This window comes from Episyrphus balteatus, chromosome 4, assembly GCF_945859705.1.
Source record: "Episyrphus balteatus chromosome 4, idEpiBalt1.1, whole genome shotgun sequence".
NCBI classification, from domain to species: Eukaryota; Metazoa; Arthropoda; class Insecta; order Diptera; family Syrphidae; genus Episyrphus; species Episyrphus balteatus.
In genome coordinates, this window is record NC_079137.1 from 50760177 (window position 1) to 50787454 (window position 27278).

The 27278-nt window shown below is 29.2% G+C and overlaps 1 long non-coding RNA gene across 1 annotated transcript; it reads right to left on the minus strand.

Moving 5' to 3' along the window:
* Positions 1-2718: 2718 nt before the first annotated feature.
* LOC129917922 (uncharacterized) lies at positions 2719-26618 on the minus strand. The gene is made up of 3 exons (XR_008772900.1): positions 26462-26618; positions 6839-6994; positions 2719-3003 (listed from the first exon to the last, which is right to left on the minus strand). It is a non-coding gene; the product is annotated as an uncharacterized LOC129917922 (long non-coding RNA).
* Between the last annotated feature and the right edge of the window lie 660 nt (positions 26619-27278).

Here is a 27278-nt window from a genome sequence, read left to right on the forward strand (position 1 = left end):
GAAATACTTCAGCAGAAGAACAGAAAAAAGACAAAAAAATACCATCACCTCTGCCACAAGGAGCATTCGCTTCTTCATAAAACAACACATAAGAACAAAAAAAGAAATAAACCGAAGAAGGTCAAACGTCAAAGTAATTTTTTTAAGAGATTCCAATTTTTTAAGGAATTCCCTCGCTCTCGCAACATTTTCGTACTAGCAACATGTTGTGGTACGCCATATCACGTACCACCCGAAAAATTTGGGGTTCCGATAATTTGTATGGGATGCGACATCTTTGTATTCTATAATCTTTGGTTTCATACACTTTTTCTCCCTTTTTAGTGCCAAAAAATCCAATTCAATGAAAAGATTCATCAATTAACGAAAAATTTCATACTCATTTTAAAGAACAAAAATACGATTTTTTTCCTTACTTAATCAAAGTTTTAATTAAGTAACGAAAAAATTCATTAACTTATGAAATTCAACATTAACTAACGAAAATCTTCATAAGCTTATGAAAATTCTTCATATACCAATGAAATATTACATCAGTTAACGAAAAAAATCGTTGCCTTACAAAAAAAAACGTAGACTTGGGTGCATTTCTGTTTTAATGATTAAAAATTGAATCTTGCTTTATATAGTTCACATTAGGTTTTTGTTTAAAATTCTATGTAAGTTGAGCTGAATATAAAAGATATTTGCGTATTGACAAGGTGTCTCACGATAAGTCGGACTCATCAGTTGACTTAAGTGAGCTCCACCGGGTCGAAACGCCAATTTTTGGTTTTGGACTATATTAAATTAATAATTTAACAAGTCCAATAAAAAAATATAATTAATACAACGAAAAGTTTCGTTAGCTAACGAATATTTTTTCGTAATTTTTAATTTAATTAAAATTTTCATTAAATTTACGAAAAAATTCGTTAGCTAACGAAAGCAGGGTTCGGACTTCAGTTTCAAAATTTCGAAGCAAATTTGAAAAAAAAGTGAAGTAGATCCAAAATCTCGGAAGTAGATTTAAGAATTAAACTTTCAGAACATTTATTTCCAAAAAAAAACGGTTAATTCAGCATAATCTAACAAATTTTTGATCAGGAATTCTCCAAAATCAGTCAAAATTACTTTGATAAACTTTATTTAGGTATATCTTGAATTCGAAGAATAATTGACCTCCATTCATCATTTGAGATTTCAGTCGAGATTTATTTCTCAATGCCTCAACCAGATTTAAAAATGAAGTTAAATCCCTTTATCTAAATTTATTATTTGAAAAATATTTTGCAATCAAGAAATAGAAGTAGATCCTGAAAAAGAGAAGTAGGGAAGTAGATTTTATTTTTTTCCCAAAATCGAAGTAAATCTACTTCGATCGAAGTAAAGTCCGAACCCTGAACGAAAGTTCTTTCATAAATTAATCAAAAAATACATTGACTAACGAAAAATATGACCGTGGTTAATTAAATTTTACGTTAATCAATGAAAAAGTTTCGTAAAGTGATGTAAAAATTCATTAATTCGCGATCAAAAATGTTTATGAAAAATTTCATTAAAATACGACAGTTTTCGTTAGTTGATGAAGTTCTTCATTAACGTATGAAAGCCATTTCGTTGAGCCAATTAAATTTTTCATCGGCTGAAAATTAATTAAATTTTCGTTGGCTCAACGAATTTTTTCGTTGTATTTACGTAAGGATTTGGTTCAGTGCACTCAATATGTCAAACGTCAAATGTCAAACATGTACCCTGTACATGTACCATAGGTAGGGTAGGATGGTATAAGAGTGCGCGGTTGATAAGAGTGCGCAAAGCGATTTTCTACGGTTTGAAAGGGAATATAAGACTGAATGCACTTATTTTGGAAAGATCTAAACTAGTTTGATCTGCTGTCAAAATTTCATGCAAATGTGTTTGTAAACAGAGGTGCTAGTTAAGTTTAAGTTTTTTAGCACTTTTTTTTCCAATTTTTCTTGCCAAACAAATTAAATTTTCCGCTTAACAACAAAAAATAACAATAAACAAAGTATGGGACATTGAAAAGTCGACAAAAAGAAACATTTGAGGAACACGTAAGATTGGTCATAAAGTGCATTGTGAAATACATATATATTCTTCGATTACATGTCTGGACGTGTAAGAGTGCGCACCATGATGATGTATAAGAGTGCGCGGGTTAAAAGAGCAGTAAATGCTATCCAAGGCTTCAAAATAACTGGCATTTGTCCATATACCAGCAAACAGCAGCTAGAAAAAGCAATTCCAACCAAAAAGAAACCAAATACAAGTTTTACAAAAAACGAGCGAATGAAAGTAACTAGGAAATATTGAAATTTTCTCGGAACCATTAATCGAAGACTAAATTGATTGTTCCTCATGCAAGGAGTGATGGGTTGAAATATACTCTGTTTATTAAAAGATAGGCAGTTTTATTTGCGACTTTTGTGCGAACTTACACCTGTACGCAGCTGCGCACTCTTACAAACTAAGCCGCGCACTCTTACACAATAGTGTGTATAAGAGTGCGCAAATGACCTAATGTGGTATTTTGTTTATAACTATTGGATTAATACATTTTTGTTACCAGTTTTAAGTTTTTTTCGTTGCTTTGATTATGAACTAAAAACTATGAATAAAAAAAGTAGTTAAATTCTTTTTGTTATTGTTTTATTTGGTGTTTTGTCTAAAATGCGCACTCTTATACCACCTTACCCTATATCAAAAAGCCATACACCAACCAACCACACTTACCTTGGAAAATACAGCCTGAAAATTTCTCCAGTTCGTCCTTTAATGTGATTAACTACAAGATGTATTCGGTGGATACCAATGCGCTATACTAAGGAATATTCCCTCCGATGCACTCTGCTGTCCTTTGAAGCATCCGAACTTAATAGCCAATCACATATACCATGTTTAATGCCAGCCGTCTCTACGTGTCCTGGCCAATTTCCAACATTAAAATGGAATCCCGTATTCAGTAGTGGTCCAGCGGGAGATGATACAAATTCAACATACCTGTGCAAAAAATATATGTATATACAAACATGAATACAAAATATAGATGGATTGGATATAATGCTGTTGAAACAACGGAAAATGCAATATATGAGTTACATCATCATCATATGAATGGGGTGCCAAATGGATGCACATTGCACAGAATAAAGGTGGCATATCCAACATTGAATATGCAAATGAATGCGATTGCAATGGTAATCTACAGTCAGCGCGATGTTCATAGTCAATGAACGGTCTCTACTCTATAAATGTACGTATACATATATTTTAAGGTAGCTATTTTCATGCGTGTTTATTGCATTTACTTACTCACACACATACAATAAAGGATGAGCTGGATGCTGCTCCATGCTCTCTATACAGCATTCATTCAACTTCGCATATTTGTCAAAACGGAATTTTAATTAGCATTCATTTGAGTGTTCAGACGATGTAATCGTAGATCATAGTTGTTGAGAGAGTTCGAATTGTATAAAGAGTAGCCGTATTGGCCTAGTAGGTAGAGGAACTACAACAAACCGCATACAAGAAATATATTCAGCCTAGGTAGAGAATAGGGGTTTTTCATTTTTAATTTCAAGTCAACCTATCAGAAGGGATGAGGTATCATGATGATCCATCATGGTGTGATAGTAAAATGATGTGATATCTCTCCTTTTTTATATCTTCCCTTTGACTTTTCCTGACACCCATAAATTGATTGTTGTCACTTTAATGTCCTTTTTGGTGTATATATTACAACGATTTAATTAACAATGTGAAATGCCATTCAAAATGTTGACACCTTTTGAGATTTTAGAATGAATTTTGGTCATTTCGATTTTGAAAAGGGTTTTATTGTTGGCACTTTTTAATTTTAATAAAAAAAGAAGGTAACATCTACTATGACATGCGGTAGTTCATAAAAGAAAACTTCCAACCAACTCATAATTCTTTCAATTTATGGATTAAAAATTTACAGCAGCTGCCAAATTTTTCAAACCTTACATTACGAAAAGGGATGACTTCATAGTTCAGTAAGAGTCAAAACTCGATTTTCAAAATCCTGTAAAATTCGAAATTTACAAGAATCTTACAGCTTGAAAACTACTCTAACGATTTTACATAATTTGTTAAATTTCTACAAAATACATATTTTTTGTAAAAATAACAAAAATCAGAAAAAATGCATTTAAATTAAAAAAAATGTATTGCAAATATAAAAAAAAATTGCATTAAAATAAAATTATTGATTTCAATTGAACAAAAAATTGTATTAAAAAATATTTTAGTGCAACTAAAATACTTTGCATTAAAAAAAAAAATTATTCCAACTGAATAATATTTCCAAACTGAAAATAAAATTTTTATTGCAAATACAAATATTTTGCATTAAAAAAAATCAATGCGGAATTTTTTTTTTAATGCAAAATATTTTATTTGCAACAAAAATTTTATTTTTAATGGAAATAATTTCGAGTTGCATGCAATAACATTTTTTTTAATTGCAAATAATTTTGAATAGGTATCAATACAAATTTTTTCAATGCAAATTTTTTTCAGTTGCAATAATTATTTTTCTTTTAATTTGTAATGAAAAACATATGCTAAAAAGAATTAAGTGTCCTTCTTTTGAAATTCGAATATATTTGTTTAAAAATTTGTTATTAAAATACTTCTTTCAAAACGGTACTTGATCTTTCCAAACAACTGGATTTCTGCTATGTTTACCAAAACTTAACTTTTTTAAAGTTTAAGCATAAAAGTTTAAAAGTTTATAGAATATTCAAAATATTGGAATGAATTTTTCTCACACTCACACTTTTTCCTTATCGTAATCATCTTTAAAAATTTTTATAAATCGATTCCCAATTTAACTGAACCTACTATTTTCAAAGCACACGTTAAAGTGAGGTGACCTTAAATTTCTGACATATTTTGTATAGGAGTAAGAGGGGTCAAAAATGAGGCCTGATTTGGTTATAAGGGTGTTAAGGTTGATTGAAAACTTGGCTTGTTTTTATGTATACTTTTATGTCTTTTTATTTTTTAACTTTTATTTATACATCAAAAACTGGGCTCCGTGAAGCCAGAATTGCGACCTCAAAATAATTGAACGAAAATTTTGGCTGGACGAACATGCTAACAAAAGCTGGACAAACGAATGAGACTTGTTTATCTCATTCGTTTGTCCAGCTTTTTTTAACAATTCATCATTTTTTTTTTTCTTCAAAATATCAAACGGCAATCGTTTGTCTACCACGTTTGTCCTAGGGTTTAGAAGATTTTCAAAAACACAAAATTCGACTGAAACATTTTAGCACTTAAACTTAAGCCGTATGTTGTAAAAAAAAATAAGAACTCTAAATTGTGTATTATGTACACAAAATAGAGACTACATCATCTAATCCAATTTTTGATGTTTTTAATTTTGATTTAAGGTGTTTTTTTTTTTGTTTTTTTTTTTTTCATCCTAAAAAGAAAAACAAATTATGCAACTCTATGTAAGCCCAACATTCAAAAATTTTACCTTACAACTGTATAATATTCAAACAGTGAATGGTCAAAAAATGCAGATAGTTCAGTCAGTGATTATATAAGAAGAAAATAAGAAAGTCACTGGGGTGTATACGTAACTTTTTTTTTTAACTTTGAGGACTTTGGAAATTTTTCAGTGCAAATTTTGTATTTTGAATATCTCCTAAACGTCTTAGGTTGGAAAAACGATGATTTTTTGTTTGTATCCATGTCTCGAGGTAGACAAAAATGATTGCCCTTTGAATTTTTGAAATCAAAAAAAAAAAAAAATTATTTTTGGGGATTTTAGAAAAAAAATTATGAAACTACACGCGAATGTCTAAAAAGAATCACAAACAAATTAATCGTTACGCAAACCGTTGAAATTTATTTATTATTATATTTAACCATATACAAAAATAATAAAAAAATAGAATTTACTAAACTTCATAGCATGTGAAAACATTGCAAGGATTTCAACTTAGCGAAATTATGTACAACCAAAATCTATAATCGCTTGTGTAATTTTGTTCAACCCAATTAAATCTACAGCAAGCGATTTTCATATTAAATATCTTAAAAGTCGATTATAATTATTAAAGTTGCCAAATTAAAAACCCACACAACTGTCATACTGATATGGTCAATAACAATTATAATACTGAAATCCCCCACTGCCAATATACGTACATAAGTATAAACTCATTCAGATCGTGATGAATTCTTTTTCTCTTTTATCATTCTCTTTCGGTTCGTAAAATTAAATTCATTTGTTTTCTTCGAAAATTTTCTGGCCCTTAAAGAATATATATTCTGTATAATGCAATTTTATATCCTTTTTCCCTATAACATATTTAACAACCTTCCATATCAACTTGAAACAACAACAAAAAAAAAAACACAATGTTGCAAAAAAAAATTATTCCAAAAGTAATTGGTGATGCATTAAAGTTTCCGACAGAAAATAAAAATGTAAAAATAACATCCGCTTTTTTCCAAGTTATATTCGGCGTTGTCATACTACCATATCTCTCTCTCACGTCAAAACATCCTTCTTTTTTTGAGTAGATATACGAGATTTATAAAAATGGAAAATGTGAAAAAGGTCACGAAAATGCATCACCAATGTTATAACTCATACTCACACACACACACAAACTGTCAGTTATCCAATTTTATATTTCAATTAATATAATTACAAGAGAAATGTTTCGTCCATCCAAACGAGTGAACTTTTTTTTTTCGTCCTTTTATTCTTGTAGTTGTAAAATTAATGAACAAAAGCAAAAAAAAAAAAATGAAAAGAAAAAGTTAAAAGAATTTTTACTCAACTTACCGATTATACTAAATGGAAACTTTCCGAGACCGCAAAATTTTCCAATAAGTGGCGAATGTTCCTCCCATCCATCGTAAACGACCAACCAATCGTAAGGGCCAGTGTTCGTTGCCAGACCCAATTGGCCTTATAGGACACGTCATTAAGTTTTCGCACCTGTAATAATATACGAAACAATATAAAAAAAAATAAAAGAAACGCATTATGACTCTGTGAATATTCAATATATTTTTGTTGTTGTTATTATTGTGGGATTGATGTACAAAAAAGAGTTTTTATTTTTTTTTTGTTGTGTTTATTGACATCGTTGTCCTATAAAATACCTACACTTTCAGTAAAATTATATAAAAAAAATAAAAAAAAAAAAAAAACTGAAAAACACCTTAAGGTTTTAATAAAAAGATTTTAATAGAAAAGTATTCAACGGAAATGAGAGTTTTTTTTTTTTATTAATGTACTGGATGGTTGGATAATAACAATTAAAATATTCATTTCATTAACACGTGTTCGACTTTTGGTATGGAAATTTGAAAGAAAAACACGTTTCAGTTCAGAGTTCTAGGGAGAGAGTTAAAATTGCAAAAAAAAAATATTATTTAATTAAAAAAATAAGGTCGCCATACATAAATATCGCATAGGTATGTATGATTATAAATGGAGGTAAAGGTCCTTATGTGTCAGAAAAAATATAAAAGAAAAATAACACAAGTGCTTGTGTTCTCATTTAATTTGTTCGCTTTAATGAACAATAATTTTCGTAGGTGAAATGGCATTGCGTTGTGTTATAATTTGAAAAATAAAATGAGATAAACTTCTCATTTTTAAGGAGCATAATGACAGTGTGGAATTTGGAGAAGTCTTTATATGGTACCTATCGATATGAGTGGTATTGTTGAACTTAGTCTTGAAGAGAAAGGATATGACCGCAATTGAATTAAAACTGGTGTTAATTGCAAGAAGAAAACGTTAAAAATTCAAATTTTTTTTTAAATACAAATAACCGACTTGCGAAAGATGTTTTAAGCTTATTGTTCGTTAAAGGATGAGAAGTAAGGAAAGTTAAGCATATCGTAAGAGTCAAAATCATGAATTATGTGAATTATATTATTTTGGACAACATTTTTAGTTGTAATGCTTCAAATACTCCAAAGAAATACAAAACAATTGTTTATTTCTTAATTTAACCAAAGATTAATCAAAAAAACCCTACAAATCAATAAATTTTAAAACAAAAATTACAGTAGTATTTTTCTAAATCGTACACTGAAAATAATAAATTTCGTAAAATTACGAAAATCGTTTCATACACTACATTTTCGTTGGCCCAACGAAACTTTCGTTGGCTCAACGAAAATATGTAATTTTTCGTAATATGAAAACCTTCATCAATTAATGAAAACGTTTCATACACTTTTTCTCCCTTTTTAGTGCCAAAAAATCCACTTCAATGAAAAGATTCATCAATTAACGAAAAATTTCATGCTCATTTTAAAGAATAAAAATAAGAATTTTGTTGTTACTTTATTAAAGTTTTAATTAAGTAACGAAAAAATTCATTAACTTATGAAATTCAACATTAACTAACGAAAATCTTCATAAGCTTATGAAAATTCTTCATATACTAATGAAATATTACATTGGCTTATGAAAAAATACATCAGTTAACGAAAAAAATCGTTGCCTTACAAAAAAACGTAGATTTGGGTGCATTTCTGTTTTAATGATTAAAAATTTAATCTTGCTTTATATAGTTCACATTAGGTTTTTGTTTAAAAATCTATGTAAGTTTAGCTGAATATAAAAAATATTTGCGTATTGACAAGGTGTCTCACGATAAGTCGGACTCATCAGTTGACTTAAGTGAGCTCCACCGGGTCGAAAAGCCAATTTTTGGTTTGGACTATATTAAATTAATAATTTAACAAGTCCAATAAAAAAATACTACAATCTACTAAAAAAATACAACGAAAAGTTTCGTTAGCTAACGAATATTTTTTCGTAATTTAATTAAAATGTTCATTAAATTTACGAAAAAATTCGTTAGCTAACGAAAGTTCTTTCATAAATTAATCAAAAAATACATTGACTAACGAAAAATATCACCGTGGTTAATTAAATTTTACGTTAATCGATGAAAAATTTCGTAAAGTGATGTAAAAATTCATTAACTCTCGATCAAAAATTTTTATGAAAAATTTCATTAAAATACTACAGTTTTCGTTGATTGATGAAGTTCTTCATTAACGTATGAAAGCCATTTCGTTGAGCCAATTAAATTTTTCATCGGCTGAAAATTAATTAAATTTTCGTTGGCTCAACTAATTTTTTCGTTGTATTTACGTATAAGGATTTGGTTCAGTGTAGAACAAAAATTGACATTGAGAAAAATATTGTATTGAATGAGAGTGTCAAAACGCATGTTCCATTAAATTATTATTCCTATCTTCTATTATTTCAAGCCAGTGCTATTTAATTTTTTGTATCACTGCTGAACTGTCGAGTTTCATTTATATAAATTAAAAACAAAAAATTCAAAATATCTTATAACTATTTTAAATTATCTTAAAAGAGCCAAAGTTTTTTTTTTTTGATAGTTTTATTTAGTTTTGATATCAAAAAGCCCGTGGCGTAATTGTTACTGCGATGGACTATGATGACGGAGGCCTGTTTTCGTATCCCAGCCTTCACAACCTAAAAACATTTTTCCAGGGGTAGGTATTGACTCTTGCGGAGAATTGAAAATTTTTTCAAATAAATAAAACGCAGACAAGAATGGTTGAGAGTTGTTAGTCACTAACTTGGTCCTTTATAGGGTTTTATTATGTAGGTATTATCAAAAGTTGAATGGTAGAAATTCCTGAAATTGGTTCAGTCTATTAAGAGAAAATCCGAAATATAAAAAAAAATTCTTGTGACAGGTACCTACCGTAAACAAAACTTCAATACAAAAATATTAATTTCAATTATAAAAGTTATTTATGCATAGAAGAGTACGGGTTTCTATACTACTAATATGGTCAGTAGCGTAGCTAAACCTTTGGCGACCCTGTATCAAATATGTGGGCCCCTTTCTTTGACTTGGGTTCAATCGCTTACGTAATTTTTGATGTTATATTTTTGGTGAGTTATACACACGGGTAAAATGTACTTTATCAGTATAACTTCAATCGTGTGAATATGAATACACGTAAAAAATTGCGTTCGATATACTATTCAAGTTGGTTAAATTTTTAAAATATTTACATCAAAATGTGGTTAAATGAATTTGGGCGAAAAAAATACACTATTTGGCTCTTTAAATGTAGGTAGGTTAGGTACATTGGAAAAACATCAATATTTTAGAGCCCTTATGAAAAAACAAATTATAATTATGTAAAAAAAAAATTTGTATATAAAGTTGGTAGATATGCCTTATTAGTAAATATTTATAAACAATTTATACCAAAATTGTTCAATAACCCGTTTATAAAAAGTTTTATTTTACAAAAAAAAAATAAAAAAAACTAATCCAAAATTTTCAATTTTTTTGGGTTTACTACAGATGTGTTTCAGATAACACTGCACAACAAAATTAAGCTTTTTGTATGATGAATTAACAAAACAATACTTTTCCAAAGGTTTTTGGTGTGCTGAAAGCTGAACTCGAATCCGAATTCAGAAATATTCTATCAGCTCCCGTTTTTTAAATATTACCGTTAGAAAATGCAAAAACACCTGTTTCTGAAGTTGTGTTGCAATGTGTGGGAATTTTTTGCAACACTTTTTGTGAAGGTTTGTATAATAATTGCCTTTCTTCTTTAAAAATCTGTTTTTATCTTTGCGATACCTTTTTTCTAATCCGAGATATTTTAATTTGAAGTTACTGCAGTTTTAAAATAACGTTATTGATAAAATAAGCAAAAACACACGTACTTAAACTTAAGATATCTCAGACAATATAACAGATATCGGAAAGATTTATACAGATTTTCAAAGAAGAAAAACAGTTCTTATGTTTTTTTTCCGTTAAAACTTATGATAAAATAAGGTACCTTACATCTAAGCATAACCTCAAAAACAGCCAAAACACGTTTTTTTCGCAAGTTCTAACGGCAATATTGCAAGAACAAAGACTGATAGAATATTTCTGACTCCAGATTCGAGTTCAGCACGGGTTGGGGTCAAAATTCTGCCGGGGTCAAAATTCTTTTGTCAAAATTCTGCTTTCAAAATTCTGCTTTACAAAATTCTGCTTTCAAAATTCTGCTTTTTAAAATTCTGTTTTTCAAAATTCTGCTTTTCAAAATTCTGCTTTTCATAATTCTGCTTTTCAAAATTCTGCAAAAAAATAAAAAAGGGTTTGGAAAATGTTAAAAAGCGCGCGCTTTTTAACATTTTCCAAACCCTTTTTTAATTTTTTGCAGAATTCTGTAAAATCATCTTTTTGAAAAATTATCTGCTTATTTGATTACTTACCTACATAATTTGTCATTTTTTAAATGCAAATTAATTTTTGTTTTATAAATGAATAAATTTGAAAATACTAAGAAAAGGTTTTTAATATCCGAAAATAACTAAAAATTTATTAATTTATTAAATAATGATGAATATTCAAAAATTTGAATAAGAAAAGGAATATACAACATCGACAAGAAAGTCAGTATACCTATGCATTTCAAAAAATATTTGCGACACTTAAATAAAAAAAATTAGGAAAGTACCAATGTTGAATTACATTAATGAGGTGTATTTAACTTTAGCCAGCGCATATGCTATAAAAAAAAACAGAATTAGCAGAATTTTTTTGTTCAAATATAATGCTGGCAGAATTTTGAAAAGCAGAATTTTAAAAAGCAGAATTTTGAAAAACAGAATAGAAAAAAAGTAGAATTTTGAAAAACAGAATTTTCGCTGAAAAAGCAGAATTTTGAAAAGCAGAATTTTGAAGCCAGAATTTTGACCCGATCCCGTTCAGCACACCAAAGACCATTGGAAAAGTAGTTTATTCATCCAAAACCTTGTTGTGCAGTGTAATGAAATTTAGTTTTTTTATTTTTTTTTTTCACATAACATTTTTTATGTGTTTTAATTTTCTTGAAAACAGCTCTAACGATTTAAGTTTTAGAGTAACTCAGACGGACTTTTAATGATTAATATTTTTTTTGAAATTCATGGTAGCTCTCAGAGAACCGTTTTTTAACTTTTTTATTTTTTTCACAACAGAATATGTATACAATTTTTAGAAAATCTTATTATGCATATGCTTCAATATAAATCAAAGATAAAGTTAAGAAAAAATAAATTTTTCGATTTTTCAAAAAAATTAATTTTGTTTTTTTAATTTATCGAAAGTTGAACATTGAATTTATATTATAAATATTAATGTATTTATATTAAATAAAAAACACTTTCCTTAATTTCTTGGAGCTCAAATTATTTCAACAATTTTTTACTTGCTTTATCTATAGGGCAAGTATTGGTTTCTTGTCGAAAAAAAAAAATTGAGACTTTAATCAAAACAAACATTACGATGATGGATGGAGTGGGTCTCGATATTCCGTATGTCAGTCTGTGCGTTCATCTGTACACATTTCCACAGGGTTGGGGTCGAAATTCTGTATGTTGCAAAATTCTGTATTCAAAATACTGTATGCCAAAATACTGTATGTCAAAATTCTGTATGTGCAAAATGCTGTAGGAACAAAATTCTGAAAGTCAAAATTCTGTATAGCAAAATTCTGGTTGGTCAAAATACTGTATTTCAAAATTCTGTACATCAAAATTCTGTAAATCAAAATTCTGTAAAAATGCTGTAAAAAAATATCGTTTTGATAATGTAAAAAAGTGCGCGCGCACTTTTTTACATTATCAAAACGATATTTTTTTACAGCATTTTTACAGAATTTTGATATACAGTATTTTGCCGTACAGAATTTTACAAAACAGAATTTTGCACGTCAGTATTTTGTTGATACAGTATTTTGACGTACAGAATTTTGTGTTTACAGTATAATGACGTACAGAATTATGGTATTACAGTATTTTGACCCCACAGAATTTTGTCGTACAGAATTTTGACAAGCAGAATTATGACCCGCTCCCATTTCAACAGCCTAAACGGGTAGACGGATTTTCTTCAAATTTGGTACAGATGATTTTTATGGAATTATGAAAGGTGTTTTTTTTTTATGTTTTTTTTATATCTCGCTTAGAAAGTGTACCTCCCATATAAATTTTTCAATTTAAACTAAATATCTCAAAAACGGCTAGAACGATTTTGATTAAACTTTGCAGACGTAATATTCAAAATATTACAATAAAACTGCATTTTTCCAAAAAAAGTCAAATAAAAACATTTTTTTTTTTTTCATTTAAAAAAAATTTTCCCTAAATGTCGGTTCTTCCCCAATATCAATTTATTTTATTTATACAGAGATGTCTTCTAAAATCTACATTTAAACTAATATAAAAGTGCTTTCAACTGCGAGATCAAATACGTGCGACCCAGTTGTGTATTTTATTTTTCTTTAAAGAACGAGTTTTATTGATTTGTTTCTTTTTTTTTTTAATTTTAAAATTTTAACTTTAAAAGAATGTTTGTTTGACTCAGTAGCTAGTGCATTTTTTTAAATAGGAATTTTGTAAAAATAAGCTTTTACAAACTTGTGTGTTGAAGGATTTATTTTTTCTTTCAATCTTCTTTTTGTATATTCCTTGAGTACTTATTACATTTTCGATTTGTAAAGAGTTTGAGACTATTTTGTCTCTGATTTCATATAAACTCTATTGGTTACAAAAACTTACGACCTTTCCTTTGAAAATATTTATAAGCTTATTAAAGTCTTTTGTATTCAGTATTCAAGTTTCCTCACTGTCAGTAAGGTGCATCAAATTTTGTAATGGTCTTAAACGTTCTAAAAGGTTCTCACCCAAATCTCCTTATAAATCAACATTCTTCTGGAAATATAAATTTTTCTTATGGAATAATTTTTGTTCTTTTGCTCATCAAACCTTTTATATAAGAAAAGAACTTCTTTGACATTACACAATAATTCATATTAATTTAACGACGGCTTTAAAAAATGTATAAGAAATATAAAAATTTAAACATTTTTTGTAACACTTTTAGGTCAACCTTTAAGCCTCAATTTAAAAGGTCATATACCTACGAAAAAAAATATATTTTAAAGGAAATATATTGGTTTCACATTTCGAAGAGGATTTATTGCGGTCTTTTTGCTATAAATTACACATTCACCCAAGAGGATAATATCGTTCCATTGATACATTTTTTCACACAGATGTATACCTACGATATATATGGGAATATCCTTCCAACTATCTACCTTTTTCTATAGGTGCAAGGAAAATACTCAAAATGTAAAAAGGTATGAACAAGTATGTTGTAGGTGCAACTACATACTCGTGCTATAAAGGAAAAGTACCTTTCTAGTCTGTTTCATTTGAAATTTTGTTCAAAATTTTTTTGTTGTTTCCTTTTCTAGCTCAGGGAAATTAGTCAAAATATGGGCATGAAATCGCATTTTTCGCGGGACAAATTTTTTTTCATGGAATGTGTTCGGATGGTTGTCTTTATCATAAAAGTCAATTTGTTGGGATAATTGGAGGTTGGGAACAGCCGCCATCTTGGAAAAGAGATTGGTATCGTTTTTATTGAATAGCTCCATTGTTATTCATTTTAACAAAAACTGACAAAGGTAAGACTTATTAACAATAAAATTATCTAAAAAATCATATGCAAAACAATTCCGTGAGTTGATTAAATAAAATTTTATAGTTGGTCAAAGTGCGTGTTTGTATCGCAAGGTTGGGGCAAAATGACATTTGTTCATATATCTGACGAACTTTTGATTTGTTTGGATAATTCTTCAAAAATGAATTATAGTATTTATAATTATCTATAAAATGAGACCACAATCGTTATTGTAACCATCATAAAAGTTCGTCAGATATATGAACAAATGTCATTTTGCCCCAACCTTGCGATACAAACACGCACTTTGACCAACTATAAAATTTTATTTAATCAACTCACGGAATTGTTTTGCATATGATTTTTTAGATAATTTTATTGTTAATAAGTCTTACCTTTGTCAGTTTTTGTTAAAATGAATAACAATGGAGCTATTCAATAAAAACGATACCAATCTCTTTTAATAGATGGCGGCTGTTCCCAACCTCCAATTATCCCAACAAATTGACTTTTATGATAAGGACAACCATCCGAACACATTCCATGAAAAAAATTTTGTCCCGCGAAAAATGCGATTTAATTTACTAATTTCCCTGGGCTATTCTGATATTTGTCTTTTTTTTTTTTAAGGAATTTTTTTTGTGTATTGTCTTCATCAACAGCATAATATAGCAAGTTCCTAGATACTCTTGAGCTTTTGTTACATTTTCTGGTATCGTCTATATTGCTAGTATAGGTAGTAGAATATGCAGTTTACAGGATATTTTAAAGTGAAACGATACTTAGAAATGTTATAGAGAAATTGGATATCCTTTTTAGTATATGTAAGTACAAGGCATACCAATGACTAGGATTTTCCAATGAATTCACTTTAAATAAATTTCTAATAAAACTTCACTCAATAATAGGTGATGGTGAGGCATTATATAGGTACACAAATATTCCTAACATACACAAAAATATAAAGTAGAATAGGCAAGGACAAAAGGACATAACAAATTGTTGCTCTCGCAAACACTAGAACGGAAATGTTATAGGAAGAGTCCGTTTGTTAGTGTTAGTTGTTGTTCAAGTGAAAGCGAATTCAGAAATTATTGCAAAGAATATGTCCTTTATTAAGTGACTCAAGGGATGAATTCTCAAGAATTGGAACTTTCTGATATTTGCCTACTAACGAAGATACTGTCGATATAATTAATCAAAAAATATTGCAAAGATTCATAGTAGAGTCACACGTTCTTGCTCTTATAGGTAAAGTAAAAAATTCTTAACGTTTTAATTAACTTAAAAAAACATAGCTATTTTTATTGTTAGAATCTTTCGAAGATTTCAATGAAAAAGTTGTGATCTATTATCAGTTGTGAAATATATCGAAATTCATTTTTTTCATATGACGAAAAATCAACAGTTTTTTGCACTAAAAGTCCATGGTTCGAGTTTCAAGGCAGCCCTATATTTTTTATAATATTTTCTTTTTGCTATAAATTTATTTAAAAATATTTTTGTTATCTAAGGAAAACAACTTATTTCCTTGTGACGTTATCACGAAAAATCATTGTCCGTAAAAAAAAAATAATTAAAAAATAAATGTTGGTATGGTAGTTTCTATCTAATTTACGATAACTTCAAACAATTCTATTCGATTGCAAATAATTCAGCAACCCGAACTCCTACAAACTTTTGGTTTTCAGTTATGAATAGAGTCTCAAGAGTCCTTTCTTTTTATGTCTCATTCGATGGATTTGGAGAAAATTTTTTTAAATTCTTTTTTTTTTAGACAAGGGGTAGTAATTTTCGAAAATTAAAAAAAAAAAAATCTATTTTTTAACTGAATACATATATGCCTGTTCACTGTGATCTCATATCTGTAAACTAAAACTTGTTTCGGGACCTGGATCCAAAAATATCTGCTTCCGAATAAAGGCAAGAAAAAACATTAGCTATTATTAAAGGAGATGGCACATTTTTCTAGGGAGCTTGGGCTCAGTGTGTTCACTAATAAAATTGGTATCAAATGAAAGGTGACGATAAGCACATTACGTGGGTAAAATATTTTCAAAAACGGTGGTGGGGTTTTGGGGATATTGTAGTTTGAAGTTTCGGATTTCAAAATCAAGATTTCAGCTCTTTTTCAAACAATTAATCGTAGAATGCTTAATAATGGATGTACCTACAAAAATAATATTGATATCAAATGAAAGGTATTTCTCTTGTCTATAAATCTGTATCAAAAATCTTTTTCTATGGTAAAAAAAATTATACATATATTAGGTATTTACTTCTCAAAAGGTGATATTTTTTGGCACATCGAATTATCAAAATATTCAGTGATGACATGGACTTTTTTTTGTAATTATTACAATAGCTGAATATGTTACTTTTTATTTCATATATAAAACAGTTCTATAAATCATACAAAAACCTTATAATAAGCAAAATACACAAAAACGCGCTGAAATATGCTTATTAACTAATAAAAATTGAAACTAGGGTAATCAAGTAATTCGTTTATACCCACACAGAGAAAAATAGACCACATAAAATACAACAAAAACAATAAGATTTCTCTATGGTTTTCATCCAAGAAGGAAACCTTATGAAAACAATCGGGTTTTCCTTATTGTTTTAAAATCTGCAAAAAAATAAAAAAAAAAAGATGATCAGGCTGGGAATCGAACTGGAGACTTCAAATCATTAGTCGGCCACCTTACCACCTGAACCAACCTGCCATGAAATTATTGATAGCGATTTTTGTTCTAGTGCTAAGTTGCAAAAAAAATCAACTTTTCAGTCAAATTTTAATAAGATTTTCTCTATAAAAATAATAAGAAATCTCCTTAAAAAAACCTTATTAATCGTTGATTTTAATAAGATTTCCTTATGAAATGTATGGACGGTAAAACAATATGGCAATCTGTTAGTTTTTAGCGGATCATATTTTTCTCTGTGCGAATTCAGAATTTTTGTGTACCCGAATTCATATTTATGTATACAGGGTGTCCCAAAAGCTAACGTCGAAACGAAAACGGTAGATAGGGTAGGTGGTGACAGTTATCAGAAAAATAATAAAAAAATCGCAGCCATATATTTTGTGAGTTATGGGCATTTGAAAAAAAATCGAAAAATTGGTCACCCTGTGATGGTTTTTCATTTAACGTGACTACAAATCTTAATTTTTTTTTTTTTTGTTAAGGAACCTTGAATAACTATGCTACCAAATGCAATCAAAAATTTTAACTCAGCTGCATCAGTTTTAAATAAAATATTACTTTTTTGCCCAACTAAGTACTAAAAATTTTTACATGACTCTAATTCAATGAACCGTAGTTCAAAAATGCACTACGATGTTTCGGCAAGTTGCCTTAAAAGTTGGTGTGTTCAATTCTCTTTTCAAATGGTATAACATTGTTGAGAATATTCCATGAATAACCGAGATAAATTTTTTTTCTTAAGAAATCCGACTTTTTTATTAGGTAATTTTTCCATATTATTTAAGAGTTTGTATTCTGAGAGGTTCTGAAAGGGTACTTCTCTCAGTGTCAAAAAATTTCACTTTCAGTCATGATAGGTATTTACATTTCAGGTTCTTGGTTCCAATTTCAAATGTAACATTATTGCCAGATTTCAAAATGGAATCATTTTTCTACTGAATTTATCCAATAGTTCCATATTTTCTCTTAACTTAAAAAAAAAACACTTTAGCTCAAAATAATGTAGAAAATCATAATAGACAAACAACATTTTTATCATGTTTTTGTCTAAGAACCATCACAAAGTACAACATAATATTTCACAACAAAAAAACACCCTTTCACGAAATATATTTTTAATAAATAATAATTCTTAAATTCTTTAATTTCAAATAGATATATATTTTGATTTTATTTGTTTTTCCTATTTTTACTTATTTATTTAAGAAAAAAATAAATTTAATATTCTCTTCTTCTTAAATAAATAAATCATTTATGCAAAAAAATAAATCTTCTTAAAACTTTTTGTACATTAAAGCCCCGAAGTAATAAAAAAAAGCTGAATTTTTTTTTACTGGCATTAATGTCAAAATCCAATGATGACGACGATAATAATAAAGAAATATCAAATCAATAAACCCAAAGCACTTATCTGCTAATGGTCATGTTCGAATTCGTTTCCAATCCAGCATCAAAACGATGAGTTTATCACTCACCTCTCTAAAAAAAAGACGGAAAAAAAAATACTACACGCGTTATAATAATAAAAGAATAGATATACCTAGCTTATGGCCAGAAATTCGATCCCAATGGAACTCTATGCCATGTTCCGTTTTATAATCTTCTTGAGCATGCAAACTCATACCTTTTCTTATTTTATACCTATACAGGGTGTCCCAAAAGTTAACGTCGAAACGAAAACGGTAGATAGGGTAGGTGGTGACAGTTATCAGAAAAATAATAAAAAAAATCGCAGCCATACCTATATTTTGGAAGTTATGGGCATTTGAAAACAAGTAGAAAAAATGGTCACCCTGTGACGGTTTTTCATGTGCCGTGACTACAAATCTTAAGTTTTCTCATTTTTTCTTTTGTTACGGAACCTTGAATAACCCTGCTATCAAATGCATTCAAAAATTTTAACTCAGCTGCATCAGTTTTAAAGAAAATATTACTTTTTTTAGGTAATTTTTCCATATTATTAAGGTTCTGAAAGGGTACAAAACTTAAATGATATGGAAAAATTACCTCATAAACAAGTCGGATTTCTTAAGAAAAAAAAATTTATCTCGGTTATTTATGAAATATTCCCAACAATGTTATACCATTTTGAAAAGAGAATTGAACACACCAACTTTTGAGGCAACTTGCCGAAACATCGTAGTGCATTTTTTTTACACTACTTCTCATTGAATTAGAGTCATGTAAAATTTTTTAGTACTAAGTTGGGTAAAAAAGTACTAAAAATAAAAAGAAAGGTAGACCTAAAAACTCCTGGTACAAGCAAATGCAAAAACACCAGCATTCAGTTGGCCTTAGAAGCGGAACAATACAAAACCGGGAGGCTTGCCGCCGATTTCTGAGGTCAACCCGGCGAACCCCACAGGCGGATCACTAGTGTGAAGCAGTAACGTGGGAAGGCTATGATCCCCTCGACATCGAGATCATAACAGAGCCGAGAAAAAGGAAGAAGAAGAAGAAGTTGGGTAAAAAAGTAATATTTTCTTTAAAACTGATGCAGCTGAGTTAAAATTTTTGAATGCATTTAATAGCAGGGTTATTCAAGGTTCCGTAACAAAAGAAAAAAATGAGAAAAATTAAGATTTGTAGTCACGGCACATGAAAAACCGTCACAGGGTGACCATTTTTTTTTCAAATGCCCATAACTCTCAAAATATATGGCTGCGATTTTTTTTATTATTTTTCTGATAACTGTCACCACCTACCCTATCTACCGTTTTCGTTTCGACGTTAACTTTTGGGACACCCTGTATGTTTCGTTACTTCAGTACCCAGTAACGAAACATGCGAGTAACGATACTGTTTAGAAAGTAACGTTTCGTTACTCGTTACTGAAGCAAATACCCGCATTTTAGTAGCGAATACATACGATTTGCTACAGCTCTAATAGGCATCACCTTTCCTTCCTAAATGATTCACTCAATTTTGATTAGGTATCTTCAATACTCGAGACATTTCAAAGAAATATTTCAAGCAACTTTAACAAGAAACAACTCCATGCAACCATTTCTGATCCTTAATCTAGATTTTTTTTGTATTTTGATGGAGGATATCCTTTTCCCCCTTATGACCCGTCCATATCGCTAAAACCCGGTGAATTAAAATAAATTTGTTCATCTGGCATTCCTTACAACATCCGGCCAGTTTATTACTCAAGACATCAGCTACCAATAGATAAACCCAAACTCAAAGTAGACACAGGGTTTTTTTTTCGTATAGAGGGAATAAATGTCAGAAGCATTTTTCTTCTACTCAAAAAAAAACCCTAAGAAGAGTCGATATAAAAACGAAGAAATATGGAAGAGAAAAGGTGTGATAAGAGATGCCGAACAGGAAAAAGGGATTAGGTGAATTTTCGCTTGTGGATATCTATTTGTTATAACTGTAATTTTATTTTATGGACCATCGTCTTCAACGACCGATGAAACGAAGACCGTGGACCGAACAACCGACCGGTTGTTGTATCTCAAAAAGTGGATTTATAAAATAAAAAAAAAAATGACTACTAATAAAAGAACAGATCATGGCACAAAGTATAGCTGAAATTATGGCTATAAGCTTTTTTTTTAGTAGATAAGGGTGTGTTTTTTTTTCGTTTTGTTTTCTTGTCCAATAGCCTTAAGGATATTGTTTGTGCTTACCTGGGCTTAATTTGCTTATTTTTAAAAGTTCTTAGAAAAAAAGAAATTCTAAAAGCAATCGTGAGAAAAAAAAGCCTTTACTTTTTGCTGTGCAATCATGAGGAAATTCTGTTTTCTTTTTTTGAAATTTAATTCCAGGATCATGGATATTTATTTCATTTATGTTGGAAATGTTAAGAGCCAAGAGGGTTACATGAAAAGGTATTAAGATTGAGAATTTTGTAAAATGGGGAATGCATTACTAGCTTACAGAATGTCATTAAAATACCTAGCTAAAATTAGAATTCGGAAAATCTTTCGAAATAAAAAAAAAATGTTTTATTTGATTGTTTGAAATTCTATATCTTTTGTTAAACACAATAGCTTGTAACGTCATCAGATTATGGCTTAAAAGGGTAAACGGTCTTTGCAGGGATATCTACATCTGATACATTAAGACCAAACTAATCTAATTTCGTGTCTCACTCGATGAATTTGTAGAAAATTTCTGAAAAAGGTGTTCTTATTTGGCAAGGTTAAAAAAAAAAACAAAAAAAAAAAAAGAATTTTCTAAATTTTTTACATGAATGAATTATGAACTCATTTCCTTAATTAGAAACCTGTTTCGAGGTTTTTGTCAAAAGTTATCGGCTTCGGTATAAAAACAGACAAAAAAATGCTTTGTTGGAAATATTTCAGGAACCAGACCCCCAAAAGAATTGAGTGGAAGAAAATCTAGTTTAATCTGGTTGTGATACTGGTCTACAATCTTCTTGCATTTTTAACTGGTTTTAGTGGGAACATGGAGATAACAGACCACATAAAATTAAGCGGATCCTACCTTAAAGTAATCGGATTTCTGCATGGTGTTTTGCTAAGATGACTTCCACCATAAATTAAGATGACGTATTATCACATTAATTTCTTTAATGCGCAAAATAAAATAAGGCACTGGCAGCCACTGGGGATCGAACCTGCAACTATTGGGTCACTAGGCGAGTGCCTTACCATGTGCTATCTCACTGTTGGAAATAAGCATGATAAACTGTAACTTGAGCTTAAGTGTGACTATAATTTTAAAATTTTTATTTTTGGTCGGTTTTTTTAGGATGAACATTCACATTAAAATAAGATGAAGTTCACATTAAATTAAACTGAGTTTGAGTGGAATCAAATTATTTAAAGCGGATATCACCTTATTTTAAGGTGGTGAAATTTAATGTGCGCATCATTTTATTTTAAGGTGTCCTTTACCTTTTCTCCGTGAAAAAGCCCTCCGTTAGTACCAAAGTACGATGTCGGAACTCGGATATTTCATCAATATTGACAAGTGCGATAAGTGACAGTTTGTAAAATGAAAACCTAACCGCAATCGTAAATCGTGTTCCATAAAAAATTGTCAATTTTTTAGAATTTTTGGTGAATTTGTGATTAGTTTTTAAGATTTCAGATCATAAAACATTATCTTGCCAGTGAAATTTTGAAGAATTTTTTTTTTGAAAAACTGGGTGAAAACAGAAAAAAACTCTTCAACGAAAATACGTCTGTAAAATTTAATATTCATTTAATCATAAAAAATAAAGGAATATATCTATATTTGTTATTTAAAGGTTTTTATGTTTACCTACTCTAATAAAGCCTTTAAATGTTTGATCATCCTATAAATCTAGTTCACTTCAAATAAAAATTGAAAACAATTCATTCATCTTAAAGTTAATATACCATCTTTTTATCACCTGACCCATTTTAAGGATTTAGAGAAAAATCCTTTTCAAATATCCAAAGTTCTATTAATAAAAAAGAAAAAATTTACTTTGAAAAACATAAATATTTATTTACCTTTTCACCAATAAACCTTATAGCAAAATCATTAAAGAAAAAACTGAAAAAGAACAAACTTCTCCTGACAATATCAACTATTACTTTCTATCCTCCCCCTCTAAACTCTTAAAAAACTAAAAAAAAAAAAAAACTACTTTCAAAAACTCATTCAAAATGTATTTGAAGTATTTTCAAAGACTTTTACCCACAATACAAGTTCTGTTTGAATTGAAAACAAAAGTAAAAAAAAAAATATAGATACATTTTTATGTATAGTTAGATAGTTTTTAGGACGAATCGATTGGATAGCATAGTAGTTAGTTTGTTGCCAAGCTGGAAGCTGCTGCTAAAAGACTGAGAGAAGCGAAAAGCGATGAAAACAGGCATTTGAAGTGTGTTTCGACTGTGTTCGAGTGGGTTTTCGGTACACAATTTATTGTTAACAGTTCAATGGGTTTGCTGAGCAATTGAAAATACACTACTAAGGCGGGCTGCTTATTGAATTTCCTCCACAACTAAATTTTGTTTGGTATTAAATGTCTTTATTATATCTAAGAGGATGGTGTACCATTTAGTTTAAGAGTGTGAGGAAATAGACCCAAACTATTTTCTTCAACATAAAAAAGGAGAAAAAAAGAACTTTCATTTTTAATTTTTAAGCTGTTGCAGTTAGTAGGAAAAATGTTATGAAATAGTTCCTCCAAAAGTAAAACACATTTATCAGACATACCAAATTACATTTTTGGGACCAAAATTAATTGCACTTGCCATATGACTAAAATAATAAAAGTTATTTTTCTCTAAACGGCTCTAACGATTTTGATAGTACGTGAACTGTGGCAGATGAAGTACCTACTACTTCTTAAACAAAAAAAAAGTATATTTTGGACCCTTTCTTGATTACTGACGTTCTCACAAACGACTAAGCCGATTTCAACGAAAATTTGTATATAGATTCTAGATGACAAAATATTTTTTTTAACATTTAAAATTTTTTTTTTGAAATAATAATAATTTTTTTTTAGAGTTTTGTTTTTATGTGTGGAATATGTAGTATTTTATTCAGGAAAGCATACCAATTTTTTAAATTTTCATTATTAAGAAAAAAAAAGATGTTGTCTGTAAAGCCGGTTTACGGACGATGATTTTACATGATAACGTCGTAAGAAAACAGGTTGTAAAAAAATACCTTTTTTCTTTTCTCATTATATTAATTTTTTTATTTTAAAAGCTCACAAAAAAAATTATACCATTAAAAAGCCAAATATTTCTTCTAAATAATAAAACCATTTTTAAAGTTTTACAATGAGCAAAAAGTATTAAAATAATTTATTTAAAACAATCATTTTCATCAAAAAAAGCAAAGAAAACATGTAAATTTATCTTCTCACGCTATTAAATCCATTTTTTTTTTGTCTATTGTCTTAGCTTAAAATATATATATAGATCAAGTCTATAAGACATCTACAAAAAGAGCTAGAATTTTTTAAACTCGATGAAATTTCATCAAAAAAGCAAAAAAACATTTATTTTTATGTTCTCATGCTATTAAATGAATTTTTTCCCTAACAACCTATAAAAATTTTTATACCATGTGAAAGCTGATTGTTTCACCATTCAAATGACGTATCAATCTAATATCAAAGATGTCTACAAGAGAAGTTAGAATTTTTTAAAGTCAACCATGTGGAATTTCCAGACTGAGATTACGGTACTTCCCACACTGGTGGCTGTTCGTGTTCATGGCGCAATAGATCTCCACTGGTGGTGTGGCTTGTAGTTAGTCTAGCGTTATGTGTGATATACCAAATGAAAGGTAATTGTATCAGGATGCTCATAAATGTTTAATCAAATTTCTATCTGCTCTTGGTAAAAAGTTATAATCTGTTGAATTCTAAAATTTTATTTTACCGTTATCTTAAAATTGTGGTTACGAAAATGATTGAAATTTCGCACAAATATAGTCGTAGTCATGGTCTATCATTACTCCATATATAATATTCCTCTATCTATTAAAGAAAAAAAGAATAAAAAACGATGAATATCGGTTAACATTGCCAAAAAACGTGTTTTTTAAAAACTTATTTTTCTCCGTATCCGTATTCAGTCAAAACTCTTTTAACGATTCCAATTTTTTGCACATGTATGCGCATAAAACTTGTCCCATATAACGCCCTACATGTCCCATATAACTTGAGATTTTTTGAACGCTACAAAAAAAGCTAATAATCAAAAACTACTCAAAAATACCCCTAAAAAAGTAGGTATTTTTCAAAAATTCATATTTCGAAACGCAGAGTGTTGGTTCCTAAATGCAGTTATCCTTAAATCAGTCTCCTCTATCTATAACAAAAAGAATCAACTCTCTACGACCACGCGTTTAGATTTAAGTCCAAATTTCATCTTTCCGTTTTACCCCTGTTTACCCTATTAAATGACGGAATTTTTAAAAATCCTTCTTTTGGATTAGGCCTTAGATTAATAACTTTCAAATAAGCTTTAGGAGATATTTGTTTCTCTAATGGTTTATTTTTAATTTTGAATTTAAATTTTTTGCCGCACTGCGAAAGTGCGAGAGTGTAACGCTAGAAAATGGTGTCACTTTTTTTGTGGTGGCTGCCATGGTTCATCGATTTATAAGACGTTATCACGTCAAAAAGTTAAAGAAAAAAAAAACGTTTAAAAAAACGATTTAAAAAAAAAAAATCAAATGTACCTAAGTTTTAAGACAAGGTCTATTTTTAATAAAAAATTTTTCCATAGGTTCTTTTTTTATCCGATTTTCTCCGAAACTACTGCTTCGATTACAACGAATTTTCATGTAAAAAAGAATTTATGTAGATAATTTTAATATAAGCCAAAAATAAAATTTCTAAAAAAATAAGTTTTTGGATTTTAAAGAAAAATATGAAATTTAGTTTTTTGAAAAATCATATTCTCGAAAACCGGAAATTAATTTTTTTTGAAATTTTTATTTTAGATGTTTTTTTTAAATTGCATCCAAATTTGTATTAATTTTAAAATTAAATACAAAAAAAAAAAACGACTCTAACGATTTCAGATGTTGTATTTTTCCATAATCGAATTTTAAGTTTTTTTTTTTTCAAATAAGTTTTTTGCACTTTCCATTGATTTTTTTTTCAATGCAGAAAATTTTTTATTTGCAATAAAATTTATTTTTTTATGCAAAATATTTTTATTTCCAATAAATATTTTTATTTAATGCAAATATTTTTTAGTTGCAATAAAATTTTTTTTGAATGCAAATTTTTTTCAGTTTCAACAAATATTTTTTTATCCCTATGCAATTTTATTTTTATTTGTAATGGAAAACAAATACATTTTACAACCCTGATCCTGAGCAACTTTTACCTAAGAGCAAGTATTTTACTTTTTTAGGACATACATTATGCCTCTTAACAACAAGAACATTCGTTTAATTTCAAGTGGTTTAGGAAATTAAACAAAAATATATTTCAAAATTTCGAAACAGGTTAAAATGAACCATGAATATTTCATCGAGTAGCCTTGCTATTCCAGTATTCTTCATCTCAAGGCGTCACGGAAACTTAAAACATATATATCCATTTCAATTTAAATTGCATTGCTCTCAAATAAACACGTATACAACAATATGATGGCCGGCATACATAGATCTAATTCAAACTAAAGAACTCCTAAAGTTCTATAAATACACGAAGAGAGTTCGGACCTAGAGGATGATAAATATCTAAAAGTATGACCTGAAAAATTTTTATTTTTATAAAATTCTTCTTACTGTTGTCCATCGACCGAAAATTGCTCATTTTGAAGATAAAGTTTGATGTACTGTTGTCTGGTGTGAAGTTTATAGCGACAATTTAGTGCCCCAGGATATAGCTAGTCCTGGATATGCTGGTGACTGCACGTAGCTGGTCTGCAGGCGGCAATCTCGAAACTCTCGCTCACAGTATATGATCTGAAATTGAACGAAATGCATGGAATATTAACTACTTTGTTCTCTAGTACACATACACACACAAAGATATATCGTATATTATTCCTTGAGCCTTTGAAAAGACGTATACAATATGTAGATCGAGATCGGAAACGACAGGATATAGGATGGCGAGTTATGGGTGTCAGGATAACTATAGAGTGGAATGTGTTATGAGGGCAAAACTATATAACCAGTTCGCTATCTCTCTGACGATACTACGCCAAAGGAGGATGAAACAATAATAAATAAAAGTCTTCTTGTTGTTCATCGTCCTTTAACCCGCTTTTAACCGTCAAAGTGGGTGGTGGGTTGGGGCGCACAGTGCTATAGGGGTGATGTGTCATGAATGAACGATTTATTATTCTTCTCACAAAATAACTTAGTATTATGTTTGTCTGGCTGGAATAAGGGTTGGAGAGAAGCGCGCAGAACGAATCAAAGCCAAAAAGGGGTGGGTGTTGTGGGAGTAATATTTAATTTCATAAGTAGATACATAAATGATGGTATACATTAGGGTGGGTCAAAAAAAATCGAAATTCTTTTTTTTTTTTCGGTTTGTACTAGGAAAAATAGATTGCTAGACACCTTTAGAATACACACACCAAATATGAGCTCT